Source organism: Heterodontus francisci, chromosome 2 (assembly GCF_036365525.1).
Source record: "Heterodontus francisci isolate sHetFra1 chromosome 2, sHetFra1.hap1, whole genome shotgun sequence".
NCBI lineage: Eukaryota > Metazoa > Chordata > Chondrichthyes > Heterodontiformes > Heterodontidae > Heterodontus > Heterodontus francisci.
Window position 1 is genome coordinate 124,407,918 of NC_090372.1, and position 22,553 is coordinate 124,430,470.

The window sequence follows — 22,553 nt, forward strand, 5'->3', positions numbered from 1 at the left end:
TCCATGTAAAATAACTGAAGTAAGCCACTTTATCAGTACTGATATAGTCTTTAGTGAGGTACTTTTACTGCTGAGTAAACCTTCTGTGAAAAAGGCACAAATGAAACCTGCTTTGGCAATTGTTTTTGGAAAGTCAGTGGCAGTTTACCCAGTCAGGACATTATTGTAAACCCTTAATAAAACCTGATGTTTCTAATCAGTGTGTTAGAGAAGTATTATTGGCATCAGGTGCAGGTGATAAGAATCAGAGGGAAAAAACAAATTTTCTGTAAGTTACACAGAGGATTTGCTCACCCTTCTTGTCAAAGATTAAAAACCTTGCTAAAGGATGCAGGTGTGATTGATGAAGAGTATACAAGGATAACAGCGATTAGTGAAAAACATGAAGTTTGTAAAAAGTATTGGAGGACACTGTCACGTCCTATTGCCAGCCTTCCACTGGAATGTGACTTTAATGAGATAGTTGGCATGCATTTAAAGGTATGGGACAAACACAGAAATATTTTCATTCTACATTTTATAGACCTGGCAACCAGATTTAGTCTTTCTACAATAATATATAGCCAGGATGAAAGGGTAATTATAGATAAAATCATGGAGAAATGGATAGGGACTGGACATGAAGCACCAGCTAAGTTTCTGACTGATAATGGAGGGGAATTTGCCAATGATGAGTTCAGAGACACGTGTGAAAACATGAACATTATGGTCATGAATACAGCAGCTGAAAGTCCTTTCAGCAATAGACTTTGTGAAAGGATTCACGTGGTAATCGATGAAATGCTGCATAAAATCTTAACTGACCAACCAAACTACAAGTTAACTACCCTCCAAGGCATGGGCAGTTCATGCAAAGAATTCGCTTCAGATGGTTCGAGTTATAAACCCTATCAATTGATGTATTGGCGAAATCCCAAATTGCCTTCTGTGCTGTGCAACGGTCCTCCTGCCCCAGAAGGTTCTACAATTATTTCCATTTTTTTCTGCACTTTTGAATGCTTTATATGCAGGGAGACGGGCTTTCATCAAGGCTGAGGTCTCGGAGAAAATCCGGCAAACTCTGAGGCATCATATAAGGCCATCTGAGACAGAATTTAATTCAGGAGATTTGGTGTATTATAAAAGAGAGGGTCATAGGGGATGAAAAGGCCCAGGTAAGGTAATAGGTCATAATGGTAAGACAGTAGTTATCAAACATGGAAATCAAACTGTTAAGGTTCATTCCTCATGATTAATCAGGATTCATTACAAAATCTCAGAATCTGAGCAGCTGATAGAAAGCAACGAGGCACCTTGTACCTCAAATGCTCATGTATTTTGTGATGAAGGTCCTGAGGAACAGAATATTGTATATCAAAGATTGGATAGTGGTAATGTGAGCGATCATGACATGCAGGACAGAGCTATCACATTCAAAGGCCAATTGCCCCGAGCAGGTACTCGGGTAACGTATATCCAAAGGGGTTGAATGAGTGGAAGGATGCGACAATTGTGAGATGTGCAGGAAACTCTGCTGGCAAGATTAAATATTGGTTGAATGTTCGGGATGATGGCCAAGAAGCGAGGTCCATAGACTGGCAGAATGGGGTGAAAGAGTGGAGAGTAAGAAAGCAAAGTAGAAGTTCTAATAGTGGGTCTGGAAGTGACTCTTGCATCAGGAAATGATCATATACTGGAGAAAGAGCCTCCGATAGTGTGAAAGGGAGTTCATACGGCAGTAGTGCCAAAAGGCATCAAAGTGCTAGTTGAGGCCCTAGTTTGCACAGATTACACAATGAAATGAAGGCTGAAGAACTGTCTCACAATAGAACTAGGAGCAGAAGTCCTCATGACTATGAAGTTTTGGTGACTGCCGATAAACTTGAGGATAAACTGAAGAGAGGCAAAATAAAAGGAGTTAGCGAGAGTATGGTATTTATTCTGAGGTATCAGATGAGGGACAGCCCACCATGTCTTATAGATGGATTTGTACTGAAAACGCCCTTGCAGATGGGACTTATAAGGCTAAAGTGAGGCGAGTTGCGAGGGGTTTTGAAGAGTGACTGTTGTTACAACCAGGTGAGCAAGGAGTCTAGGAGTCTTTTACTCTCTTCACCTGGTCTTATTGTAACAGGGTTTAATTTTAAACACACTGTGTTTTGAGCTCCCCTTTTGTGAATCCTTGTTCACCACTTTCCAATTATAAGGCAAAGAAATGAGCATAAACAGGCTTTAGAATTAGAATTAGAACATTACAGCGCAGTACAGGCCCTTCGGCCCTCGATGTTGCGCCGACCTGTGAACCCATCTGACCTACACTATTCCATTTTCATCCATATGTCTATCCAATGACCACATAAATGCCCTTAAAGTTGGCGAGTCTACTACTGTTGCAGGCAGGGCGTTCCACGCCCCTACTACTCTCTGAGTAAAGAAACTACCTCTAACATCTGTCCTATATCTATCACCCCTCAACTTAAAGCTATGTCCCCTCGTGTTTGCCATCACCATCCGAGGAAAGAGACTCTCACTATCCACCCTATCATAAGGAACTGTAGTGAGGATAGATAAAATGGTACAAATGGTGCAGTCAGATCTCAATAAGTAGAAGACAGATTTCTAAAATCTTCCAGTTTTTATATGAAAGGAATTAATATTCCCAATACACAATTAAGGTGTACTTTACACTATTCCAATTTTGTATTTTCTACCAATGCTGAACTCTAAATGTTTCCCAATTATAAATATGCAGAGATTCATTTTGCAAATGGTTAATCTTTAATCAAACTTGCAGCCAGTGTGTACTAATGGATGCAATACTGAGCCAATAAATACATCAATATGAACCACAGAAAATACTAGCAGCTAGCTAAAAAACATTATAAAAATGTTACTGCACAATAAGTTTGACATATCAATGCTAATTTTGACATATCACACAACATAATCTGTGCTGAGAAAATCCACATTATAAATTCATTTAAGCAGACATTATCCAAAGTGAAATGGATTGGAGAAGGCAGTGGGATCAAGTCATTTCTTTTTAACTTAACAGCTTTCTTCTTCCATTCTTTGAACAGTTTATGCTTTAAAGAAATGCTATTTAATAGCACTGAATTACAAAATTAGAAATTTGTCTATTGGTTTATTTCTGGGCAACAATTTTGGTAAACTCACAGGCATTAAGCTTTTAAAAAAAAAATCACAGTGGCCTCATCCAACCAGAATTCTTTTTTTTAAAAAAGTTAACACTACAAGAAGTTTCCCTATAACACTTTTGTTATGCCTATAGATCAGAATAAAAGCCAGAGACCTGGGGCTGAATTTTATTCGCTCGCTTCCGTTTCACGCGGCAGCTCATTTACATGGAAGGGCGAAGCACCCGCCCCTGATGATGGAGAGGAGGCGGGCACTTCGCCCCAACAACATCCGGCAGTTAAAGGGCTTCAGGCCCTGCAGTTTAACTTTTTAAAGTGACAGGTGTGAAAACAGGAAAGTGGAAACTATCAGTTTAAAACCCCTCTCCCACCCCCTCCAATGAGTACTCAATATCTAAATAGCCCTTTCCAGCCAAAAAAATTAAAAATTAGATTCTAACCTTTCCCCCCCGAACTTTCTCCATTTTACCCTTCAACCCCTTCCCAGCATCCCCTCCATCAATTGCGTAAGGTTTTGCCATTTCCCCCACCACCCCTCCTGGACCTGAAAATTTCACTCCTCCCCCCTCCCCACCTGTGTTACGCCTTGGATCTAGATCTGAAGGTGCGGGACTTCCGGCAAACAGCCGGAATATTGGCATGGGACAGCTGTCGCTACAAGTCTTTATTCATTAATTTTAATGTAATTAACATATTTAAATAGAGTCTCCATCGCAGGGAGGCCGCCACAAGGCCTCACCACCGCCGGTAAATTGCAGTGGGGCCTTCCCGGCATTGAGGCCCGTGGCGGGCCTCCCCAGAAGTATTTTCCGTGCCCCTCCCCGCCATGACCCCCAACACTGGGGGGCTTATAAAATTCAGCCCCTGAAGTTTCCGCTCTGCTGTACTGGTCTTTTCAGCACAATTTCCCTAAAATCGGTGAAACCAGTACGAAAGATTGCAGAATTTTAAGTGCAAATTGCGTTTCCACAATCTTTTGCGTTAGTTTACAAAAGAATTTGTGGCCACCAAACTGGCCACATGCCCAGATTGAATTAATTACCATTGGGAGTTTCTGTTAATTGCATTCTTCTGCACGTCTTCGAGGAGGCTTTAAAAATTAAGCTGGTTCTTTTGGGTGAAAGGACACGAATAGGCACATTACAAAAGCTTTTGAAAATGAAACTGGATCCTATATTCCACAAAAACTAGCAAACAATTCTGTATATATTTTTAAAGTCATTTTCAGTTATTTAAAATTAGGTTACACATAGGTGGGGGATGAGACACTGAATAAAATTTTTGTGATAAACCCATTTTCAGCTGTACAACCAAACTGCACCAAGTTGCCACTCTTAAATATATCAAGGAATTTTAAAAAAACATTCTAAAACACTGTCCGATTCTGCTGGTTCATGGGAGATTTTGTTTGCCAACATGCAAATGAGTTTGTGCAGAATCTTGGGGTGGGGGGGGGGGGGGGGCAGAGGAAATGCTTCTCAAAAGTAGCACAATTTTGGGCATAATTTGCGCCCAGATCAATTGTGCCCAAAGCAGAAACTCTACCGCCATGGACTCAATGGGCTGAATGGCCTCCTTCTATGCCGTAAAAGACTCTATGTGAGACTTGCACACAGTTTTGAAATAAACTTCCACCCAAGAAATCTATTCTAATGCAAATTGATTTTATTTTCAATAAAAGCTCACAGTCTCATTTGAAGAATATCATCCTTTTCAATCAAACTCTTCCACTTGATGATGGCGGTGAAAATGGGACAAACAAATAAATGTATCCTTTATTACAATATTGTAACAATTTTAAAATCCTATTGTGTTCATAAGGTTACAAAGTTTAACAAAGGATAATTACTTGTTATTAAACAGTCTACCATCATAATTTAGCTGGATGTTGCTTCTGCTCTATACATATGCACTGCAATGCCATGAAGACAAGTTGAGCAGGATAAGCAGAAAATTGAAAATAAATTCAATTTAGCAATCTTCTAAATTTCTCAATATAAAAATCACTTTATAATAAACCATAATTTGTGTCACAGGTTCTTGGTTTTGGGTTGTACAACTGAACAACAAAATCATGAGGTCATGACTTCTGAGGTTTCATTTTCTGCAGTAGGATGGCAGTCAAGGTTGCATGTCTATTAAGTAGGGAGTTAACTGGAAAGAGACCTGAAATCACTCTTCAAATAAGAGTGCCTTTCATCTCACCAAGTCTATTTCCAAAATGAATTTGGGTAACTTTGTACAGAGGAGCAATGTTCAGTAGTGATTAAGGCTGATCAAGTTTTAACTACAAACTGTCCATCCTTCAGATCTCCAAAGTTTCGGGTCAATATTTGTGATTATCACATCAAAGTGCATTATCCAGCCAATAATTTCCTTTTTTAAAAGCATTAAGCTGTAGTCAATGGAATCAATTAATTTTAATAAAACTGATTTGTTGCTGAGTCACTCATTGTAATATTTGAGACAGTAGATTGTTGGAACTTACAGACCAAATTGGAAGTCTGTGCAGTCCAATCATTGATTTATTGATAGACTAAATGACTGAAAGAACAATGAGCCTGAGAGGGTTTTAAAAATCAGCAGTCAGTCTCCCATTCTCACAATGAACTTCAAGAGTGTTAATATATCTGATCCATGTATAAAATGAGGAATTTCCTTGAAGTTGCACCAAAGTTACTGAATAAATAGAAAAAAAAATCATTTACTACTAATGGATCTGGAACAACTGCCAGAAATGAACAGTCAATAAGCTGAAAACACAGTTGAACATCTTGTAACTACAGCAACACTGAAGACCATTCAGAACAATGGAAGATCTGCAAAGGAACAAATAGGGAACAAAAAATATGCATTATCTGGTTAGTGCATGAATATCACCATAAATGTGATTCATTAAACTACAGAAAACAGAAGTATAATGCTGCAACAATCCATTCTGTCCTGCCTTTCCAAATACCCACTCAAAAAGCTAGATATCTTTCATCTGTACTTGCACATTCGGCAGTGTCATATCCAAGCTAAAGTAATGGGAGGGGGGGGGGGGGCAATGGGGAGAAAAAAGGAAGGAAAGTTTATTTGGAAAAAAAGAAAAAATTCTCCTCTCCAGTATTGCACTCATAAAATAATCACTTAAAAAGAAAACCAATGGCCAGTTGCAAATCCTGAAAAGGTACTTGTGTACAAAGGCAAAATTGCATTAAACATGACCTCATCACATTCATTTCTGCCCACTTTTAAAAATCCCACCCTCTACTTTTTAAAATCCTTCGGGCTCTGGAACACCCAAGGGTGGAAAGGTCAGTTTTTCATTGATCATGCAAGATGTTCCATGCAACCTTCTGATCTCTTCATGTCAAAGCCCAACATGCTGTCATAGGTCAAAGCATTTCATAATTGCATCTCGATCAAACTTGAAGCTGAGAAAGGCCCTGGATGAAAAACTAAAATTGGAGAGTCCGCTGCAGGAATCAGAGAGATCAGAACCTGATTCGCCTGTCCCAGTATATTCCAAGAGCTGATTAGAGCTGCACAGTTCACAAACTGCATCAATTTCAAAATTGTCCTGTAATCGTCTTGGCTGAAACTTTTTATCAGATTTCAATAAGCTTAAAGAAGAAAAGTGAAATTTATTAAACCTTAAACTTAAACTCTAATATGGTTAACGCCAACGGATATACAACGCACACATGCTAACATGCACACATGATACATACATGCAAATAGGGGCAGAAAAGAGCAGAAGAAAAATAAAATGGAGAGGTTTGATTTCCGAAGCTGATGAGAGCGAAATGAGAGCAGATAGGAGAGAGGTGTTCTCAGTCCAGGAGAAAACAGCTTTCTGATTTCAAATTCCTTGTTGGAAGTTCAAAATCAAAAAACTCTAACAGTCAGTTAGTCATGTGACCCAAACTGGTCTGACCACATCGGTTTGTGTATTTGGCAATCTTAGCTGTTAACCTGGATTACTCGCCTTTCCATCTTCAACATCTGGTAATCAAAAGTCCATTGTGGACTAAATTGGAGCAGGGAATAGCCCCTTTGTCCTTTAAAGTACTGTCTGTTGATATGCTAATGTCTCTCTCCAGCCAAAGTCTCCAATTGTTGTTGAAAGCAAGTTCATTCTTCACCAACAACAGTCCAAAATCAATGTTCATGTGGCAAAATTAATTTTCTTCATCCTTGGCAGGTGGGGGGCTTGCCTGACACCTCCACACCCAGGGGAATGAAAAAAAACGGCGCATTTCATTACAGGGTTTGAGAGAAATATAAGGTACAGAAAGCAATACCATGCATTTCTCTCATTCACTTCCATTCATTCATCAATCCGGGTGCCAGTGCTGCTTTAATTTTCCCTTTTTTTTCCTCAGGAGAGTTACTAGTGGGCGGGTCTATCCTGAACTCACTGAGTCATGCAAAGACTTTTGACTTCAGGAGATTGGTGGTTCCCTTTTCCTCTGACTGTGGTAGAGGAGTCTTTGTTACTCTCCCCTTTGTTCTCTGGGACACTCCTGCCTGCAGGTATTTGTGTAGACTTGACTGCACTCCACTGTGACACTTTGACTAGGTGAAGCATCACCCTCACGGTTTTGGTGCCCCCTAAAGGACTCTCTTCGTCTCTGCAGGTTCCTGTAAATGCTGTTAGCAACTCAGGTAGGGTGCTTCTAGAGTCTGCATTTACATAGGAGGATGTGGGGTCTAACATTTCACATTTTTCGGGGTTGGTTGACCGGACAGTAGGGGTTTTCATCCGGAAATCATTGACGACACATGAACCCCAAAAGAGAAAAGTCTCCTACAATGGACAAAGTTTAAGAAGAATACTGAGCCCCACCGAAAAGCAAGACTACTTACAAAAGGACTACAGTGAGCTCGAAGCACAGTAAACAAGAAACTCTTCTGATATTGCCTCAAACCTCCATTTTATTTTTCTTCTGCTCTTTTCTGTCCCTATTTGCATGTGTGTATCACTTATGCATGCTAGCATGGGTGTGTCGTATATCCATAGGCATTAACCATATTAGAGTTTAAGTTTAAGGTTTAATAAATTGCACTTTTCTTCTTTAAACCTAAGAAAGCCAGTTTATGCTAATTTCTTAGCCTTATATTTGGAAAGTGGTGAACAAGGATTCACCAAAGGGGAACTCGAAACACAGTGTGTTTAAAATTAAACCCTGTTACAATAAGACCAGGTGAAGAGAGCAAAATACCCCTAGACACCTTTCTCACCTCATAACAGAAATTGGGTGCTAGCGTCCGAGATTTTACCCACAGACAAATGAGTGAAATTGGAAGTGGGAAGCCAAATTGTTCCCAATCAAAAAGAGCAAGGTTTCAATACAGGCTTTCTTGTGGTTGTGTTTAATTGAAAACTAACATGTCTGCAACCAAAGCGAGTATTTCTCCAAGCCAGGGTGAAGTAACTTGGGATAAGTTAAAAGCACTGTCTATGGAGGAGTTGAGGAAAATGGCTGAGCAGTGTGGGATCACTGTTTTTGGCAAGGCTAGGAAGTCTGAACTCCTAAGGCTAGTGGCCAACCATTTTTCCCTTTAATCTGAAGACGCAGAAGCAGTGTTAGAAGCAGACCCAGACAGGGTACTGCTGGCAAAGATACAATTGGAACAAAAGAAACTTGATTTAGAAGATAGGGAGAAAGAGAGAGCCTTCTAAAAGGAATGTGAAGAAAATGAAAGGCAGGAGAAGGAAAGAGAGAGAGAGGAGAGAGAGAGAAAGAATATTCTGGAAAGAATGCAAAGAAAGAGAGTTGAAGCAGCTTGAGTTAACTAGGGGACGACAGAGTAACCCTAGTGAAAGCATGGCCAATATGGAGGAGCAGAATTCAGGGCTGGATACAAGATTGCTAAAACTCACTCAATTAATTCCAGAATTCAAGAGGAAGATGTGGAAACATTTTTCGTGTCTTTTGAGAAACTGGCAAGGCAGCTAAAATGACCATCTGAGACCTGGTCTCTCTTATTGCAAAGCAAACTAACCAGGAAAGCCCATGAGGTTTACTCCTTGTTACCAGATGAGAGTTCATCAAATTATGAACTGACCAAAAATGCTATCCTCGGGGCATATGAATTAGTACCCAAAACCTATTATTAAATGTTTAGAACCCTCAAAAAGCAAGCTAATCAAACTTATCTGGAGTTTGAAAGAAGAAAGCAGCTGACTTTTGACCTGTGGCTGAGGGCTTTAAAAATACAGCACAGCTATGAGAATCTCAGAGAAGTAATCCTGTTTGAGGAATTTAAAACTTTCTCCCACTCTCAATAAAGACCCATGTAGAGCAGCAGCGGGTTCAGGGAACCCGGCAAGTGGCTGTTCTGGCCAATGAGTTTGCTTTAATTTATAAGTCAGTTTCCCAAGGGAGAACCTTTTCTAATCACCCCCACAAATCCGAAGACAAAGGGTGGGAAGGTGATATCCGCCCAGGCAGTCCTGGAAGAGAAAGGAAAGCAGGAGACACAGGGGGCCCTCCTCCAGCCAAAAAGGAAGGAGCTGCAAGAAAGAGTGAGACCGGAGACCAGAGACCTGTTCACTTCCATTGTAATAAAGCAGGGCATATAAAAGCTGACTGCTGGAAACGAAAGGGAAAACCAGTAGGGTTAATCAGAGCACACCCGCTCAGTGAAGAGAGGATCCTGATAGAAAACACAAAGTAAGCTGTGGCTTTAACTGTAGTAAGAGTGCAACCCAGGAAGCTTACTATGGCCAGTGCAGGAAAAGTTAATAGGATTTCTGAAGGTTATCAGGGTTTTGTGTTTGAAGGGAAAGTAACCCCATATCCCTCGAGTGTGCAAGCAAGAACTTGCTTTAAACAACAATTGGAGACTTTGGCTGGAGAGAGACATTAGCATACCCACAGACAGTACTTCAAAGGACAAAGGGGCTATTCCCTGCTCCAATTTAATCCACAATGGACTTTTGATTACCAGAAGTTGAAGATGGAAAGGCTAGCAGGTTAACTGCTAAGATGGCTGAATACGTAAACAGACGTGGTCGGACCGGTTTGGGTCACATGACTGACTGTTGTTTTGAACTTTCAACAAGAAATTTGAAATCAGAAAGCTGTTTTCTCCTGGACTGAGACCACCTCTCTCCTGTCTGCTCTCATTTCGCTCTCACCAGCGAAACCACTGAAGACACATGAACCCCAAGAGAGAAAAGTCTCTTACAGATACCCATTGAATGTTATGTAGATAATTGTTCCTTGTGGGATAATGTACACTCTAGAAAAAGTGTAAGCAAAGAAAAGCTTATGATTGACTTTGCTGTATTGAAACAAATGCTGGAGAGAAAGGAAATCTCCAAACTTAAATGAGTACATGCGAGTCATAAACTGATTGTTTTACCAAAAAGAAATGCTTGTACAAAGAAATTGTTAGGGGTCCTAGAGGACGGGCGACTCACAATGTAATACTTTGTACAGAATATGGAATTTATGTTGATTGTTTATTTGTTTGTTTGTTTTTAAATGTTACTGCATGTCAAACTCCAAGTATTATTTAAAGAAAAAGAAGGTAATCTGTTAATTGTGTTTAATCATATGCAGGTCGAGGATGTTAATTCAGGCTTGTCATGCTTGGACAAATGTGGATTAATTAAAGAAAGCCAGCATAGATTTGTTAAAGGCAAATTGTGTTGAACTAACTTGATTGAGTTTTTTGATGAGGTAATAGAGGGTTGATGAGGGTATTATGGTTGATGTGGTGTACATGGACTTACAAAACGCCTTTGTTAAAGTGCCACATAACAGGTTTGTCAGCAAAGTTAAATCTAATGGAATAAAAAGGACCTAGTAGCATGAATGTATAGTGGGGTTCTCCAGGGGTCGATGTTGGGACAACTGCTTTTCTTGATCTATATTAATGACCTTGAATTGGGTGTGTAGGACAGAATGACAGGTGACACAAAACTTGGAAGTATTGTGAACTGTGAGTAGGATCGTGATAGACTTCAGGATAGGCAGATTGGTGGAATGGGCAGACAAGTGGCAGATGAAATTTAATGCAGAGAAGTGTAAAGTAATACATTTTCATAGAAAGAATGAGGAGAAACAAAAGAAAATAAAATATACAATTCTAAAGGAGTGCAGGAGCAGAGAGACCTGGGGGTATATGTGCAAAAATTGTTGAAGGTGGCAGGGCAGGTTAAGAAAGTGGTTAAAAAGCCATACGGCATCCTGGGCTTTATAAATAGAGGCATAGAGTACAAGGAAGTTGTGATGAACATTTATAAAACACTGGTTCAGCCTCCAATTCCAGGGACCATTCTTTAGGAAGGATGGGAAGGCATTTGAGAGTGTACGGAAAAGATTTATGAGAATGGTTCCAGGGATGAAGGACTTCAGTTATGTGGATAGATTAGAGAAGCTGAGGCTGTTCTCCTTACAGAACGTTGAGAGGAGATCTGATAGAGTTGTTCAAAATCATGAGGGTTCTGAACACAGTAGATAGGAAGGAACTGTTTACATTGGCAGAAGGTCGAGAAACAGAGGCCACCAATTTAAGGTGATTGGCAAAAGAACCAGAGGCGACATGAGTAACTATATCTTTATGCAGATGTGCTGCTAGCATCCTTCATTGCATGGTAGGACCCTGAGATCATCATCCACAAGCTCTGCAGCCAAGAGCTAACATATTTGTTAAGCCTCCACTCAGCTACAATCCACACTTGCATCCTCTAAAATCATTTTACTCTACGACCCATCAGGACAGTTCCTCGTCTACACTAATGTCCCCCCACAACCCCCACCCCCACTCAAGTGGCTGTCTCTAGGCTACTGAATTCAAGAGGGGGTTAATGACAGGATAGAAGAGGAGGCAAGAGTGTTGCCATTGATAGAGGATCTGCAATCTCCTGCCCATCATCTTCTGTTTCTTACAGAAAAACATTTCTATTAACTTGAATCTACATGACCAACATGCTATTTGAAACATCTACTTTGCAGATCTCTGAAGAAGAAACTGATAGCTAATGGTGAGATTGAATAATATATAAACTTTCTGTAAGAAAAGGTGTGCATCCACTCAGCCAGGCCGAAGAAGAGGCCCTAGAACTAGTAGGTTGCTAAGGTGGATGTGCTATTTCAGATGGGGAGATTGAGGTCCATACGCAACAGAGTGATTATTGCCGATCAGCTAAAAATGCAACAATAATGGAGAACTAGCTCTGGCATGCTGTCCTTAATGGAAAATGTGTAGCCCAATCCACACGTTGTTTTCATTGTATATTCCAGGTCAGCTTTCGCAGGTGACCGCATTCCCAGAGGGACTCCCATCAACCTCATGGGCAGGATTTTAAGAACCCGCTGCCAATCTCGGCAGCAAGCTCAAAATATGACAGCCCACCCATGCGGGCCACAAGCCAGAAAGTCGCAGCTATCTCTCGCACGGCGGTTCATTTAAATAGCCGAGGCAGCCCCCTCCCCACCCCCAAACACCTGGAGGGCGTGGACTATCCGCCGCTGGCAACAGCATCAGCTGCCTGTGCACAGATGCTGGCAGCATTTTTACAGGGCTGACAGCCCTGCCAGCACATTTAAATTTTTAAAGAAGTAACCCACCAAAATAAAAATTAATTTATAACGCCCCTTTTCCGCCCCCCCCCAGTAAAAATTACAGTAATTATTTGACCTACCCATCCCTAAAACACTTACCTTTTACATCTCACACAAACTGTACAAAGTTTAAAGTTCAACCCTTCCCTCCATCCTCTAAACCCATTACGTTTATTTGTCCCCATCCCCCCATCCCCGCACTGAAAATCTTACCTCCTTCCCCCTCTCCACCAGTGTGGCGCCATGTTTCCCCGGACGGGGATTTGAAGGTGTGGGAGTGCTGGCCGCAGCACCGAAGATCACACCCTCAAGATCACAGGTAAGTCCATTTAAAATTATTCATTTTATTGATTTGAATATTTTACTTGTGGTCCCATCGCCCAGCGGCAGGGGGGGTCCACCATGGAGCCTCACCACTGCCGGGAGGATTGGGCCGGGCCCTTCTGGTGTCAAGGTCCATGGCAGGCCTCATCTGGTGCCATCGTCACGCCCCCCACCCCCCGCCACGGAACCAGAAGCCTGGGTGAGAACAAAATCCAGCCCCACGCACCTTCCACCAGCGCAGATATTTTCACCTCGGTAGGTTACTGCTAACTTTAGAATCAGGATCACAAGCTGGTGAGAGCAGCACACACATGCCAGAGCAGCTGGCTGAGGCTGAGACCATCGAGGCCTCTGCCAGTCAGAGGACTGTGGGTGGCCAGGCCCATGCTGAACCCCAGGCTGATGACGAGCCTCTGATGTCAACAGCACAGACTGGAGTTGCACAGAGAAGCAAGGCAACATCTGGCGGAGATGCCAGAGGCAATGTGCAAGCCTTGAGCGGACAGGGGAGTCCATCCATGCCATGACTGCTGTCAAGTCCCAGGCATATGAGCACATGACTTCCTCCATCGAGAGGTTGGCGACCCTCTTGGAGAGCCACATTCCACATAGGTTCACAATATATATCAATGATTTGGATGGGGGACCAAATGTAATATTTCCAAATTCGCAAATGACACAAAACTAGGTGGGAATGTGTGTTGTGAGGAAGATGCAAAGTGGCTTCAAAGGGATTTGGACAGACTTAGTGAGTGGGCAAGAAGGTGGCAGATGGAATATAATGTGGAAAAATCTGAGGCTATCCATTTTGGTAGGAGGAACAGACATGCAGAATAGTTCTTAAATGGTAACAGATTAGAAAGTGTAGATCTACAAAGGGACCTGCGTGTCCTTGTCAGTAAGTCACTGAAAGCTAACATGCATGCGCAGCAAGCAATTAAGAAGGCTAATGGTATGTTAGCCTTTTCGCAAGAGGATTTGAGTACAGGAGTAGTGAAGTCTTGCTTCAATTGTATAGAACCTTGGTTAGACCGCACCTGGAGTACCGTGTGCAGTTTTGGTCCCCTTACCTTAGGAAGGATATTATTTCCATAGAGGGAGTGCAACGACGGTTCACCAGATTTGTTCCCGGGATGGCAGGACTGTCCTATGAAGAGAGATTGGGGAAACAAGGAGAGATTGGCGGCACAGTGGTGCAGTGGTTAGCACTGCAGCCTCACAGCTCCAGTGACCTGGATTTGATTCTGGGTACTGCCTGCGCGGAGTTTGTAAGTTCTCCCTGTGACCGCATGGGCTTTCGCCAGGTGCTCTGGTCTCCTCCCACAGCCGAAGACTTGAAGGTTGATAGGTAAATTGGCCATTGTAAATTGCCCCTAGTATAGGTAGGTAGTAGGGGAATTAAGGGAAGGTGCGGATGTGGTAGGAACATGGGTTTAATGTAGGATTAGTATAAATGGGTGGTTGATAGTCGGCACAGACTCGGTGGGCTGAAGGGCCTGTTTCAGTGCTGTATCTCTAAAATAAAAAAATAAAACTGGGCCTGTATTCTCTAGAGTTTCGAAGAATGAGAGGTGATCTCATTGAAACCTACAAAATGCTTAAAGGGATAGACATGGTAAATGCAGATAAGATGTTTCCCCTGGTTGGGGAGTTTAGAACCAGTGGACACTATTTCAAAATAAGGGGGATGCCATTTAGGACCAAAATGAGGAAAAAGTTCTTTACTCAGAGGGTTGTGAATCTTTGTAATTCTCTAGCCCAGAAGGCTGTAGAAGCTCAGTCATTGAGTATGGTTAAAGCAGAGACTGACAGATTTCTAAATACAAATGACATAAGGGGATATGAGGATAGTGTGGGAAAAATGCACTGAAGTGGATGATCAGCCATGATCATATTGAATGGTGGGGCAGGCTCGATGGGCTGAATGGCCTACTCCTGCTCCTATGTGTCTATGTTCCACAGATGCACCATGACCTGCAAACCCTCACCTTGGCCATGAGCTCAGATGGGCAGTGGCAGGGCGAGGGAACGAACAGGAGTCTGGAGAGTTTTCCTGCTCCTAGTCCTTCTTGGTGAGAATGGAGGTTCAAGCAAGCCTTGAGAGGGAGGAGGAGAGGCTGTGCTCCCTCAGGGCATTTCAAGTATGGACACCGGCTCCTCAACCTCTCCACCATTGAGCCCAGCCCAGTAGCCGTAATGCCTGAACAGAATCTTGCACCAGTGCAGGAAACCCTCAGGCAGCCGGGGCCCTCCAGGCCTCAGGCACCCAGAGGACACCCGCCGAAGTCATCTCAGGCCAAGGAATGTGTTGATCAGTTGCCTGCCTCCAGCACAGCTGCTAGCGCAGGGGTCACACCGTGCAGGAGCACCAGCAAGCGTATTAAAAAAAAAAGCTACACACACATGGATATTCAAGGGTGACACAACTATGTCGTACAATTTAATTAAATGCTCTTTTGTGCCAATCATTAGCTTCCATTGTGTGGAAACCAACTTCCACTATTTCCTAATTGTGACCCTCTGAATCCAAACATGCCCCTTACAGCACTGCCAATGAGACAACAGATCTCATTATCATGGCAATGTTAGTGAAGAAGTAATCAACATATACTCTCCCATGAGTCCTAGGGCACAATGTAGGTGGGCTTCATGCAGATGACACAGATGGAAAGGAGGCAGAAGGTCTGTATTATTGCATTGTTATTGAGCAGACATCAGGGTAGTTGAAATCGAGTCATTATGAGCTTGTCTCTTGCCTCTACATGTTGTTAACTATGTCTGGCCTCCAACGTCGTGTTGGCTTCTTCCATGGCTGCTTGGCCCTGTCTTTCTTCCATGTCCTCTTCATGTGAAAAGCTGTGGCACCTGGGACTGTCCAAGTATGTAGACTTCGTGGCTGCTTTCCGGGAAGCAGGCACACACATGTAGGAAATGCTTTTGGTGGTCACAGAGCAGCTGAATGTTGATTGATTGGAAGCCCTTTCTGTTGAAGAAGGTGGCTGGTCGGTCTGTGGGAGACTTGATGACCACATGCGTACAATCAATTACACCTTGCACCAATGGGAAGCCAGTTATCGCCGCAAATCCAATGGTCCTCTCGGTCTGACTGTCAGGATCTGTCCGGCAGTGCACAGTCACTGGCCCTCTTGAACAGAGCATCAGTCACCTCCTTAATGCAGTAGTGCGCTGTGGCCTGGGAGACCCCATACACATCCCCAATAGATCCCTGGAAAAGTCCCGATGCATAAAAGTTGAACGCCACTGTTATCTTTAGGCCCACAGGCATAGTTTGAGCACCAAATCCCATTGGTCACAAATCATCGTGCAGAAGACCACATAGGTCTGTGACAGCCTCCCTGAACAGCCATAGTCTTCACTGAGTATTGCTTGGACATCTGCAGGTAGGTGATGCGAGTCCTATAGACTCTGGTGTACTTGGGTCCTTCTTGGCCTTGCCAGCTGCTGCTGTTTGTGTCTTGGAGCTTCTGGCTGAGGCGCAGCTGCCTCTTGGGCCGGCCTCCATCGGAGGTGCCTCAACATGCCGCAGGGATCCAGAAACACAGGGTGAATGAGACCCATGGCAGGTGCTCTGGGCCCTTCGGCTCCCTCCTGATACAGAGATGAACCTGTCTAGCCAAATATCTTTGTAAATCTTTGCTCATCTGGATGCCTGATGTGGTTCAAGAGTAAAAGTTTTAAGGCAGAGGTAGATAGATTCTTGATAAGCAAGGGGTGAAAGGTTATTGGGGGTAGGCGGGAATGTCGACTTGAGGTTACAATCAGAGCAGCCATGATCTTATTGAATGGCGGTGTAGGCTCGAGGGGCCGAGTAGCCTACTTCTGCTCCTAATTCGTATGTTCGTACATAACCCCCTTGCAGAGATCCCCCCATTCACACATAACTCCCTTGGACAATCTGCATAGCACCAATGGCCGCTGAACCCCCCACTTCCCCTATGCTGCTATGGTCAGGTTACTTTCCCTTTCGCAGCACCAAGGCAAGAGGCACATCATCCACAGAATTGAAGGGCATTTGTTGCATCATAGATAATTACATTCAAATTAATACAAAACAGCATTTCAGGCATTTAAATTACGATGCCGTCGCATTGGGGCGTCTGTACTGCGACAGTAGTTCCTTGCCTCTGATATAATCAGAACATTACTCACAGCTCCAGCGACCCGGGTTCAATTCTGGGTACTGCCTGTGTGGAGTTTGCAAGTTCTCCCTGTGTCTGCGTGGGTTTTCTCCGGGTGCTCCGGTTTCCTCCCACAAGCCAAAAGACTTGCAGGTTGGTAGGTAAATTGGCCATTATAAATTGCCCCTAGTATAGGTAGGTGGCAGGGAAATATAGGGACAGGTGGGGATGTGGTAGAAATATGGGATTAGTGTAGGATTAGTATAAATGGGTGGTCGATGGTCGGCGTTTCAGTGCTGTATCTCTAAACTAAACTAAACTAAACATTACGGCATAGTGCCGGTTTTGGGCAGACGGCTCCACAGCAATTCTCCGTCTCCCCACGCCACCGAGCACGCCTTAGAAGGTAGCACAAAATTCTGCCCAATGTGTTAGAATTCATGATGGCAGCAGTCAGAGCACCCGCGCAAATGGTGCATCAGGTGATCCAATGTCATTTTCAGGCTTCTACCACTCCATTTATGTTTGGTGGGTCAGCTTAAAACTGGGCTCATAGTGATTATAAGTGTTTCAGTGACTGGATAGTTGATTTTTAGTAGATATGAAATTTAAGTCAATCAGCACACTTTTCACTTCAGACACATTGGGGGACTGTTTGACCTGTCTCTGTGCTTTTACATTCAATGATTCTTTAAGGCTCCACCTCCCTCCCCCCACCCTACCCTCAACTCAAGTCCCACTAAAACACATTGCATGTGGACTTGGGAGATAATTGAAGATTTCTGCATTCTTGCCAAGTGAGACTTGAGGGCTAATAGGGTGGGGGAGGTGGGGTGGTATAAATTGTGAAATAAAAAATATGATTGGCCCCAGTTGTCACTCCAGGGCTTTGTTTATGCTATATCAATGTTAGTGTCACAGAACACGGTTTATGCTCCAAAGCCAAGGATTTACACTCCAGGGTCAATTTCATATTAGATTTGCTCAATTACTTTCAATTCCATCATTTGCATGTAACACCAACTTACAACATGTAAATAATCATGGTTGATAAAAATAGGAATCACCAATGTTTTGTGGAAAAAACTTTTCCTATCAGCTTCAAACTGGCTCAAAGGACTATAGGATCTATTTCCTTCATTCACTAATTCAACAAAAAAAGTCAGCAAGAGTATTGTTACGACCAGGTGAGAAAGGGGTCTAGGGTTCCCTCTCAGCCTTCACCTGGTCTTACCATAACAGTGTTTAATTTTTTAACACACCTTTGTTTTTAGCTCCCCCTTCGTGAATCCTTGTTCACTAACTTCCAATTATAAGGCAAAGAAACGAGCCAAACAGGTTTCCTTAGATTTAAAAAAAAAAGGTTGAACTTTATTAAACAAACTCTAATTCGGTTAACGCCTACAAATACGCAACACGCCCACGCTAGCATGCATACGCGATACACACATGCAGATAGAGACAGAAAAGAGCAGAAGAAATAAAGTGGAAAAGTTTGAGGCAATATCTAAAGATGGTTTTGGTTACTGTTCTTCGAGCTCGCAGTAAAGCCCTTGATTGTAGGTCAGTCTTGCTTTTCGTTGGGGCCCAGTATTCTTCTTAAACCTTGTTCAAGGTAGGAGACTTTTCTCTCTTGAAGTTCATGTGTCCTCAGTGGGCTTGTGAGAAAGAGATGGGAGCAGACAGAAGATGTCTTCTCACTCCAGGAGCAAACAGTCTTTCTGAATTCAAAAACTCTGTGGCTAGTTCAAAAAACCCTGGACTAGCCAGTTAATCATGTGACCAGCTGATTTAACCAGTCCTGGCTTTTGTGGATTGTATCACCTTAGCAGTCTCTGGAATGCTCTTCCTTACACCTTCAATGTCTGGTGATCAAAATCCATTGTGGGTTGAATGTGTCAGGGAATGGTCCCTTTGTCTCCACAAGCACTGTCTGTTAGTATGCAAATGTTTTTCAGCTAAGTGTCTGGCAGCCATTGCAACAGACCTCCACGTCTTCCCAGCAAGTTTAAAATCCATGTTCATATGACAAAATTAATATGCCTCATTCTTGGCAGGTGCGGGCTTGCATGACAGCTCCACATCCAGTGGAATGAAATGCGATTTCAGAAAAGTGCACTTCGTTAAAAAGGGTCGAGAGAGAAAATATAAGATACAGGAGAAAAAGCATGCATCTCTCTCTCTCTCTCTCATTTGTTCACATTCCTTCATGAATCCTAAAGCATATTACAGCCTGTCTTTTCTTGGTAGCAATGTTGCTTTAAACTGCCCTTTTTTGGCATCCCAGTAAACATGTGGTTCTTTGGGGAGGTTTTTCTTCAGTTTGCCGATTTCCATGACTGCCAAGGGTGTCTTTGAGATGGTTAGGTTTAATTAGCCCTGAATTGGATTTTTTTTTCTCAGGAGACTCAATAGTGATGAGCCTAGGGAAGGGAGTGTAGATAGTCTCAGTCATCTCATTATCAAAAAGGAGGAGGTGTTGGGTGTCTTGCAAAGCATTAAGGTAGATAGGTCCCCAGGGCCTGATGGTATCTACCCCAGAATACTAAGGGAGGCAAGGAAAGATATTGCTGGGGCTTTGACAGAAATCTTTGCATCCTCATTGGCTACAGGTGAGGTCTCAGAGGACTGGAGAATAGCCAATGTTGTTCCTTTGTTTAAGAAGGGTAGCAAGGACAATCCAGGAAATTATAGGCTGGTGAGTCTTAGGTCAGTGGTAGGGAAATTATCAGAGAGGATTCTTCGGGTCAGGATTTACTCCCATTTGGAAACAAACAAACTTATTAGCGAGAGGCAGCATGGTTTTGTGAAGGGGAGGTCGTGTCTCACTAATTTGATTGAGTTTTTTGAGGAAGTGACAAAGATGATTGATGAAGGAAGGGCAGTGGATGTTATCTATATGGACTTCAGTAAAGCTTTTGACAAGGTCCCTCATGGCAGTCTGGGACAAAAGGTGAAGTCACACGGGATCAGAGGTGAGCTGGCAAGATGGATACAGAACTGGCTCGGTCACAGAAGACAGAGGGTAGCAGTGGAAGGGTGCTTTTCTGATTGGAGGGATGTGACTAGTGGTGTTCCGCAGGGATCAGTGCTGGGACCTTTGCTGTTGTAGTATATATAAATGATTTGGAGGAAAATGTAGCTGGTCTGTTTAGTAAGTTTGCGGACGACACAAAAGTTGGTGGAGTTGCGGACAATGATGAGGATTGTCAGAGGATACAGCAGGATATAGATCGGTTGGAGACTTGGGCGGAGAAATGGCAGATGGAGTTTAATCCGGACAAATGTGAGGTAATGCATTTTGGAAGATCTAATACAGGTGGGAAGTATACAGTAAATGGCAGAACCCTTAGGAGTATTGACAGGCAGAGAGATCTGGGCGTACAGGTCCACAGGTCACTGAAAGTGGCAACGCAGGTGGATAAGGTAGTCAAGAAGGCATATGGCATGCTTGCCTTCATCGGTCGGGGCATAGAGTATAAAAATTGGCAAGTCATGCTGCAGCTGTACAGAACTTTAGTGAGGCAATACTTAGAATATTGCGTGCAATTCTGGTCGCCACACTACCAGAAGGACGTGGAGGCTTTGGAGAGGGTACAGAAGAGGTTTACCAGGATGTTGCCAGGTCTGGAGGGCATTAGCTACGAGGAGAGGTTGGATAAACTTGGATTGTTTTCACTGGAACGACGGAGGTGGAGGGGTGACATGATAGAGATTTACAAAGTTATGAGAGGCATGGACAGAGTGGATAGTCAGAAGCTTTTTCCCAGGGTGGAAGAGTCAGTTACTAGGGGACATAGGTTTAAGGCGGGAGGGGCAAAGTTTAGAGGGGATGTGCGGGGCAAGTTCTTTACACAAAGGGCGGTGAGTGCCTGGAACTTGATGCCGGGGGAGGTGGTGGAAGCAGGTACGATAATGACGTTTAAGAGGCATCTTGACAAATACATGAATAGGATGGGAATAGAGGGATACGGTCCCGGAAGTGCAGAAGGTTTTAGTTTAGGCAGGCATCAAGATCAGCGCAGGCTTGGAGGGCCGAATGGCCTGTTCCTGTGCTGTACTGTTCTTTGTTCTTTGGGCTGATCTATCCTGAACTCTCAATGCTTTGCTGAGTCATGCAAAGGCTTTTGACTTCAGGGGATGGGTGGTTCTTTTTTTTTGGACTGTGGGGGAGGATTCTTTGCAAATCTCCCCTTTGTCCTCTGGGACACTCCTGCCTGCAGGTACATGTTCAGACTCTACTGCACTCCCCTGGGGGATTTCGACTAGGTGAGGCATCACCCTCATGGTTTCTCTGCCACCTAGAGGTCTCTCTTTATCTCTGCAGGTTCCTGTAAATGCTGTTAGCAACTCTGGTGGGGTGCTTCTCGTGTCTGCATTTACATAGGAGGATGTGGGGTCTAACGTTTCACATTTTTCAGGGTTGGTTGACTGGACAGTAGGGGTTTTCTTCCGGGATTCCTCCCAGACTTCCTTTAACCTGCCCTCTTGGTTACTTTTTTCCCTTCTCTTTCTAAACTTTGGCCAGCCGTGTGCCTGCCTGTCCCCTTTTGTTCTCGGCGGCAGTCCCTTACTGTTCACCAGCCCTCTGCTGGAAGGTCCTCCTAACACCGGTACAGGACATAGGGGTGCAGATCTCACTGCAGGTTGGGGTTTCCCCTCAACCTGGCATACGTGGCAACTCCTGAGGTACTCCACCAGATCTTTGTGGTGTTTTGGCCAGTCAAACTGCTGTCTTATGTGGGCTTTGGTCTTTTGTATACTGACACATACAGCCACTGTAGTCTCGTGGGCCCTTCTTAATATTTCTCTCCGGTACCTCTGTGGCACCACTGACTGGTGGACTACGGCCCACTCCTTGCTCTCAGGTCTGTGAGGAGAACACCATTTCCTCATCAGTACCTCATTCTTTAAATAGTAGCAGTCAGGGAATCCCTCTGCTTCACTTTCAGACTAAGCAGCCTGTGCTAACTCTCACAGCACTGTGTCAGCTCACTAAGCCTCAGCTAGGGAAAATTTATTTAATTCACTCCCTGGGTCTCCTAACTTTCCAAAGAAAGTCTCAGACAGACAGGCCAGGTCATCTGCCTGCATTGCCAATTCAGTCTCCTCTGGGGGAGCTGGTTTGATCATGGCTTGATCCACTACACATTCAGGGAAACTGCAGGGGTCTGTCTCCCTCCATTGCCCTGTCCTTCTGACTTCCTGCAGTCTTTACTTTCACTATTGGGGGGGCTACCACCTTCACCCCCGCCAGATCATTACCTAGGAGCAAGTCAACCCCATCCACAGGCAAACTAGGGACAATCTCTACAGTCACCGGTCCCGAAACTAGGTCACACTCCAGGTGCACCCAGTGTACAGGTACAGGCATACACTGACCTCAA

The 22,553-nt window shown here is 43.6% G+C and overlaps 1 protein-coding gene across 2 annotated transcripts in view; it reads right to left on the reverse strand.

The window, feature by feature from the left end:
• Positions 1 to 22,553, reverse strand: part of sema5a (sema domain, seven thrombospondin repeats (type 1 and type 1-like), transmembrane domain (TM) and short cytoplasmic domain, (semaphorin) 5A) — a 333,948-nt gene that overhangs the window by 251,098 nt on the left and 60,297 nt on the right. Inside the window, exon 2 of one of the 2 annotated variants that reach the window (XM_068010220.1) lies at positions 18,429 to 18,509. The exons of the other annotated variant lie outside the window; for it this stretch is intronic. The gene's annotated coding sequence lies outside the window, so the exon portion shown is untranslated. The remainder of the gene's footprint in view (positions 1 to 18,428; positions 18,510 to 22,553) is intronic. 2 annotated transcript variants of the gene reach the window in all.